At 41.5% G+C, this 7,458-nt stretch overlaps 1 pseudogene; it reads right to left on the reverse strand.

Annotated features, from left to right (window-relative positions):
- Positions 1–909: 909 nt before the first annotated feature.
- LOC147487696 (small nucleolar RNA R71) lies at positions 910–1,003 on the reverse strand (annotated as a pseudogene).
- Positions 1,004–7,458: the final 6,455 nt, after the last annotated feature.

Below are 7,458 nucleotides of genomic sequence, written 5' to 3' on the forward strand. Positions count from 1 at the left end.
AAAACGGAGCGCGGGCTTTTTGCTTCAAAGGAGCGACGACGACTGCGCTCAAGTTTGGAAGCTGAGCGACCAGCGCTAAAACACTGTAACTTGAAGTTACACTGGCGCGCACTTCGCGCCCAAAGTGAGCGACCCACCGAAATGACTTTTGCCGGATTTCCACAGGTTTGATTCGAACCCGATTTTTCAAGTTTTTCAGTGTTCTAACTTGTTATATACACGAAACACGCCGTAAACAAGACGCTATTCATAAGCGAAGTAAGGGCGCAATCGGGTATTCCTTTCTTCCACACCTCGCGATCTTACGTTAGAGGTTTATACTAGAATCCGGGATTGTTTGGAGGTTGTCGTGTTTAGTTAAGTTTGGTCTTAACCTTGTATGAGATTAAGGTCTGGTCAAACAAAAACACCTAACATAATTACACAGCAACATCAACAAGCACGCCTATCTAGTATACCACTCATTGCACCTCTAGCTACTATTTCACACACACCACCTGATATAATGCCTGAAGAAGGAGAGACTCCTCTCTCGGACTTCTACAAAGCCTTGAGCGATAGCCCCAAATCTTGCATCGTTCTAGCAGACCCAGTGGGGGATTTCCGAATCCCCCCAAATATTTCCGAATCCCCCCCAAATATTTTTAATTTGTTACCCGTTTTTCATGGTTTAGACCATGAAAAACCTTATCATTTATCGCGTATGATTGAACAAGTCATAACAACATTCCACCATCCTACGGTTGGTGCGGAACAAATTAAAACCGAAGGTATTCCCTTTCACCTTAGCCGATAAGGCGTCTTGGTTAAGCTGCCCAAACACCTAATTACGTGGACTCGTAGGCTAAACTTGTTCATTTGTTTATGGAACATTTTACCCACCCCTAAAAACGGATGAGATGCTTTCCAAGATTCATTTCTTTTCGACAAAATCCTCATGAATCATTTTTGAGGCTTGGAATCGTTTCACCGATCTCCTTATAGAGTGTCCACATCATAACTTAGCGAAAGACACGTTAGTTCGTGCCTTTTTCAAAGGACTTCTACACCACCATAAAGAAGTCCTTGACATAATGAATGGGGTAGTTTCTTAAGTAAAGGAGCCTCGGAGGCTTATAAATTTATAGAGGATCAAACTAAGTTTTAAATAACAACGGGAGTAGTGGCGATATCCACCGCTCCACTAGTTCTTCTAATACCGTTAAGGCTGCCGGTATGTTTGAAATTAAACACGATCCCGAGCTTAAAACTCTAATCGAATCACTCACTAAAAAGGTAGAGGCCATTTCTGTTCAACAAAAGCCTATCCCCGTCATGAATGTAAATTCAAATCCATGTAGTTTCTATTGGAGCCCTTAGCATCCCGACTTCCACTGTCCTATAGCCTATGAACAGGCTTGTTCCATTAATAGTGAACCTAACGCCCTTTGGAGACAAAATCCCAACCGGTTGGAGAAATAACCAACACGTCACACCTCCAAGGTACAATAATCAATATGTTAAGCCAACGCACAGTTTTATCCAAGCTCCACCACGACAAGGGCAGGGTCAGGTTAATTTTAATAATTATAACAATCAAGTGCAACCTCGACAAGGTCAAGGTAGTTATAATAATTATAATGCTAATAGAGGTATCGTTCCGGTAAATAATAACTATCAAAATCCGCCCATAAATAATTCACGCGAGATAGTTCCAGTCACACCACTCGTGACTACTACACCCACACAACCGGATCGTCTTGACACCTTCATACAATTGAGCCAAAAACTTTTCCAAACCATGGCTCAATCTAACCAACAGCTTCTACAATCCGTTAATAATTTAAGCCAACGGTTGGCCCAAGATAAAGCCCAACCCAAAAGGTGTGTTTCTAGGTCGCAAGACTACCTAATCCTAAAATAACAAACACAGCCTTTGAGGTAACCGATAATACTAGTAATGAATATGCAAAGGTAGGTGAGCTAAATGCCATCACCACTCTCCGTTCTGGCAGAGTGGTTGATAACAAAGTAACTATGCCTATAGTTACCCCACCAGTAGCCCCTACACCTGCTATTTTACTAGATACCGAAATAGAAACTGAAGAGCCTACCACTGTAGAGGTACCAGTTACAACACAACCTAAGAAACATAAAGCCAAAGTTAAACATCTAGGTGATACCATTGCTAAATATAAAGAGAAACCACCGTTTCCATAAAAATTAGCCATGTTAACTAGGGATACAAATTATGAGAAGATTAGGGACGTTTTCAAGAATCTAACTATAAACCTTCCCTTCCTCGAAGCTATTAAAAAGCTACCACACCATGCTAAGTTTCTTAAGGAGTTGTGTACTACTAGGCGTAAGACCAACATGCCAAAAGACGCCTTTTTAACAGAACAATTCCCAACTCTATCTCAACATAATAGAATTGTTAAGTACAAGGACCCTGGTCGTCCTACTGTACAATGCACCTTAGGAGATTCCTATACGACAACCGCGTTATTAGACCAGGGGGCTAGTGTTAACTTACTCCCGTTTTATTTGTATAGACAAATAGGTCTAGACGAGATGCAACCCACTAAAATGACGTTGCAATTAGCTGATCGGTCTATTAAGTATCCTAAGGGTGTGGTCGAAAATGTGCTGGTAAAAGTTCAAGATTTCTACTATCCGGTTGATTTTGTCATCCTCGATACTGTTAGTCGCTAACGACTGTCCGATCATCTTAGGGCATCTTTTCCTGGCAACTGCCAATGCGCTCATTAATTGCTGTGATGGTTCGATGTCCATGTCTTTTGGCCATCTTGCTGTTGAAGTAAATGTTTTTAAAACAAAGAAACATTTATCCGATTAGTCTATGGATGGAGAGGTTAGCATGATCGAGAGCTTTGCTCGAGATTATTTCAACAACACGTTCCCTGATAATCATATGCCCAAATTTCTTTCCTTTGGAAGTTCAGACTCCAACATTTTCATCCCTACACTAGTCGATACACATATTATGGATGAGGACGAGATAGATGACTTTCTCAAAGATATAGAGGACTACCATAGTAATGTGATATGACCAATCTAGATGAGGAATTCGATGAGTTTCTTAGAGCAGGTGATGATTCACCCTATCAAGAACTACTTTGCACAACATCCACCTCAACTCCCCTCCTTCCACCCTTTCAAAGGAATCTTGAGTTTGCACTCGATCCTTTTGTTTCTCCTGTGCTTCATAATTTTTTAAATCCACCTAGTAAACAAATACTTCAGAAGAACAAAGCATTTGACACCTTCATTTTCAGACTTGAGACAGTCCCTACCTACACCATGAATGAGTTTTGTGCTAAACCCACATCCTCATTGTTTACATGCTTTCCTTCTACAACTTATCCATATCCACCATATCTTCCACAACCATTCACTTTTCCTATTCACTAGGACACCCTCTCGTGCAAAAATGAAAAAAAAGGTGCATGCTAGGTTATGTTATAAGGTTATCCGACTTCGCTTTCAGTTCACTAGGTTGCGTCATAGGAAATCTTGGTGCTTGATTGTGTTTGGATATGTTTTCTGTGATATTTATTTATGGAATGATCCCCAACTATTTCGGTTGTTGATATATGATAAACTGCATGTTCATATATATGTTTAGATAAAGTCTCGAGTATCTGACTATAAACGACTCAGTTTTTGTGTTTGGTGCATTTCCTTTCATTTCCAGATATTGGTGAGTGCATCATTAAGGTAACCGGACCCTCCCTATGGAGTGTGTGGCTGTAAGTACCGGATCCTAAGTCCACGTTTAACAAAATTCACGTTTTCCACTCTTGCATGTTTTCTCAGATTTTTTAGTCATATTTCTCTATGGGGTGAATTATGTCCTTATTGCTTATTGTTTTTCCTTATAAAAGTAATATATATATATATATATATATATATATATATATATATATATATATATATATATATATATATATATCATAGTAATCTAGGAAGTCTCGGAAATCTGACTTTAAAAGACCTACTTAAAAAACAAATTTTCTAAACTTTGTTGTAAAAAATTTGTTTGGGGGTGGGGTGTTCGTGTTTCCGTCCTAGAATATTTTATGTCCCATTAGAGTTGCTTAGGCCGTTTAATTGTATTTCGATTTGGGTTGACATAATCTATGAATTTAGAGTTCATTCGTTCGCATAACGTACGTCATGCACGCACTTCGTGGCATTTTCCACTATCTTATATGTCATCCACTGTCAGAATAAAGTGTTTTATGGATCATTGGATTGGAAATTCTCTCCTGATCATTTCCATATCTCATTCGCAAAAATCGGACCGGTAACGAAGCGGCAATATTAGTTTGAAGTTGCGCGAAAAATTGAAAAATTCGAAAATTTTGAATTGGGCTTGGGCCCAACCCGCGCGCACCGGCAGCGCACCTGCGCCCCTTACCTTCGCACCAACAGTCGCGTTCTCCACTTCCAAACCGCCATTAACGACCAAAAACCTTCAAACCCAAACCTAAAAAAATAAAATGAAAAGAAAACCAAATTAACCCACGCCCACAGTTCAAATCAACTTCCAATCTAATCTAAAATCTTTCCACCACCACCTCCACCAATTTAAATCATCAAAAACCACCGGGAAATAAAAAAAAATTTGAACTACCGATCCACCACCGCGCCACCCCCACACCACCACCATTGTTGTTCCAGTGAGTTTGTTCCTCATTGCTTCCTACACCTTCTACAAACCCCAAATTAGTTCAAACTCCAATGGCTCAACAACGTCGAATTTTGCCGGAGCAAGCATTTACTGGCGACCACTTCGCGCCGTTTTACGGTGATGAAATGATTAGTAGAGACTTGAATAGCTTGTGGTACTTGACCGAAGCCTTTTACCATGAAGACTTAGTCCGACGGTTTTACAACACGCGGGAGTTGGAGGGGAGTCAAATTTTTGTTATGGTGGCGAAGAGGAGGAAGGAAGTAACTGTTGGGTTGTTGGCTGAGATTCTAGGCATTCCACCTAGAATCCATCTGGATGCCACGTTACAGGAGTCCCAATATAATGGGGTAGAGCCGTTGATGAAGCGGATAGATTATCGGAAGGGAACTACAATGCGAGCTCGCATTGTGTTCGCCAGGCATCCCTCAGAACCAACCAGCTGGCTGCAGCTCAGTGGATTGGTCGGAACATCCTAGGGAAGGAGAAGGTCAGCGACATCGGTCTGAACTGCCTCCACATTTTATGGATACTCCAGGAGCAGAAGTACGAGTTCTGTATCTTGGAGTTTTTGCTTAACATGATTAGGGGAGTAGGGAAGTCTATTGCACCTCTCCCTATTTTGATAACCAAGATCATGCTGAAGTTGAGAGCAGCTCCGGCGTCTGATAGGATTTACCTCACCCTACACCCCCGTATCTATAAGGATTGTGTCCAACGAGTTTGGACGTTGCCTGAGGATAGGGTAGAGGACGAGGAGGATGGTGGAAATGAGAATGACTCGGAGGATGAGGAGGATTTGACTTGTTTTGATGCCGATGCCTTGGAGGTCTTTGGTCGGATCGTAACGCATGGCTGTGATTCATCGTGGCATGCGTTCACTCAACACTATCTGCGAAGACCTCCGGACTCGACAGGCTACTATCCACCATAACTTCGAGATTCGTACCCAGCGAGAGGATGAGCGGTGGGAATAGATGAGGACTGAGCTAGAAGCTCAGCGCCAGTTCCGGGCCGATATGCTTGAACGCTTCCCACCTCATGGGGATTCTCCTTCTGAGGATACAACATCGAGACACGAGGGTTGTCGCCGAAAGATGAATGGTGCTGACCCATCGAGAGCTCAGGAGCCATCTCCTGAGCGTGTGCCCTCCGCTACCAGTACCGACGTGTTTAGGGATAGTATAGCTTGATGCTTTTTATTTGTAGTTTTATTATTGTTAATTATTTTAATGTAAGTTTTAATTTCGTAATTTGGATTTTGTAGTAAAAGGGCATTTAATGCCAATATTAATATAATGTCGTTATTTTCATTGTGCGTGGTTGTTTGATATTGATCCCACCTTCCCAAATTGTTTAGGGGTGATGTTATCTATTCCAGAATGATTTTTATATGACCTTCGTTTTAAAAGTTATTGCGGAGTCAGGGTAAGAATATGGCCGATTAGGCATATCTATGAATAAATATCATGGTAGGATGAAATCTCGATAAAATAGGTAGATTCTATCCTAAATTCAACCTAAAAGATACTAGGGTTGTTTTAGAATCAAGAATATGAGTTGTTTCCGTTTTCGGGTTTGGAAATTTTAGTATTTCCGGAAACTGCCGTAAAAACTTTTTGGCAACTTCCCGATCCGTTTTAGCAACTTAAAACCTATATAAACTTCAATCATTCTACACTCACAACCCATACTACACCTAACTTCCATCACTCACCTTTCACTCCCACGTTTCCCACGTTTCGTCTCATTTTTCACGAATCAGCATCTCGGAGCACACGCGCTTGAGAGGAGCTTTTCGCTCTACATTTTTCAGAAATTTTGTACAGAGCGCACCCGCGCCCAAGGTGAGCACGACTCGAGCTCAAACACTGGAACTCCAAAATCATCAGAGCGCACCTGCACCCAAGTGGAGCGCACTCGCGCCCTGACCTCCGTAAACACAAAAATTTCCAGTTTTCTACGGGATGTTCCCGGATCATTGTAGCTGTTCCAGAGCATCGTTTTGAGATGACATCTCCTACAATATTACCGGAACAGTCTTTCGAAGATTTGTTCCAAAGCACTACTTATGGTGTTTGGTTTCGCGAGGCGATCACATACGTAGGCTGGGAACCGCTTATGGTAAGACCTGTTGAACTTTATTCTCCAACACTAGCATCTTATTTTTACGATAACTGCATTTTCTTTGAGAGACTAGATGGAGAACAAGTGTTCTCCATCAACATTGATGATGAACCAATGGAAATTACCAGGTTCTTGCTAGCATTTGTTCTTGGACTTGCTATGCCCGCTGAAATACAAGACCCATGGTGCTATTGGGTAGATAATATGTATGTCTACACTTATGAGTTTTGCATGAGTCATTATGGGGCATGCATTTTTCGATATCGAGGACCAAGGGGACTATAACGTCGCCTTTGGTAGCCCGGTCCATGAACATAGGAACTGTTATGTTTTGGATCATGCTAAACATTTTAGGGGAATGGCGTTTTTCTTACGTGAATGATGCCACTTGTAGCCGTCTTCCTTGCTTTAGCCACGGGACGTATGTGCCATGACCTTCCCAGAACCTTGATGTCTAGTTTAGCTCGAGCCCATAGCATGAGGCATAAGTATCTTCTTATGCCCGTTCTAATTTCCGTATTATGCTATGTTTCTTTCCTATTTTTGTACACGTTTTCACGGATTGGATTACGGATATTAATCGCATGCGACCCACCAATAGTATTATTTAATTTTTCCGTGCAATGACTTGGCAA

Source organism: Coptis chinensis, chromosome 7, assembly GCF_015680905.1.
Source record: "Coptis chinensis isolate HL-2020 chromosome 7, ASM1568090v1, whole genome shotgun sequence".
Taxonomy (NCBI): domain Eukaryota; kingdom Viridiplantae; phylum Streptophyta; class Magnoliopsida; order Ranunculales; family Ranunculaceae; genus Coptis; species Coptis chinensis.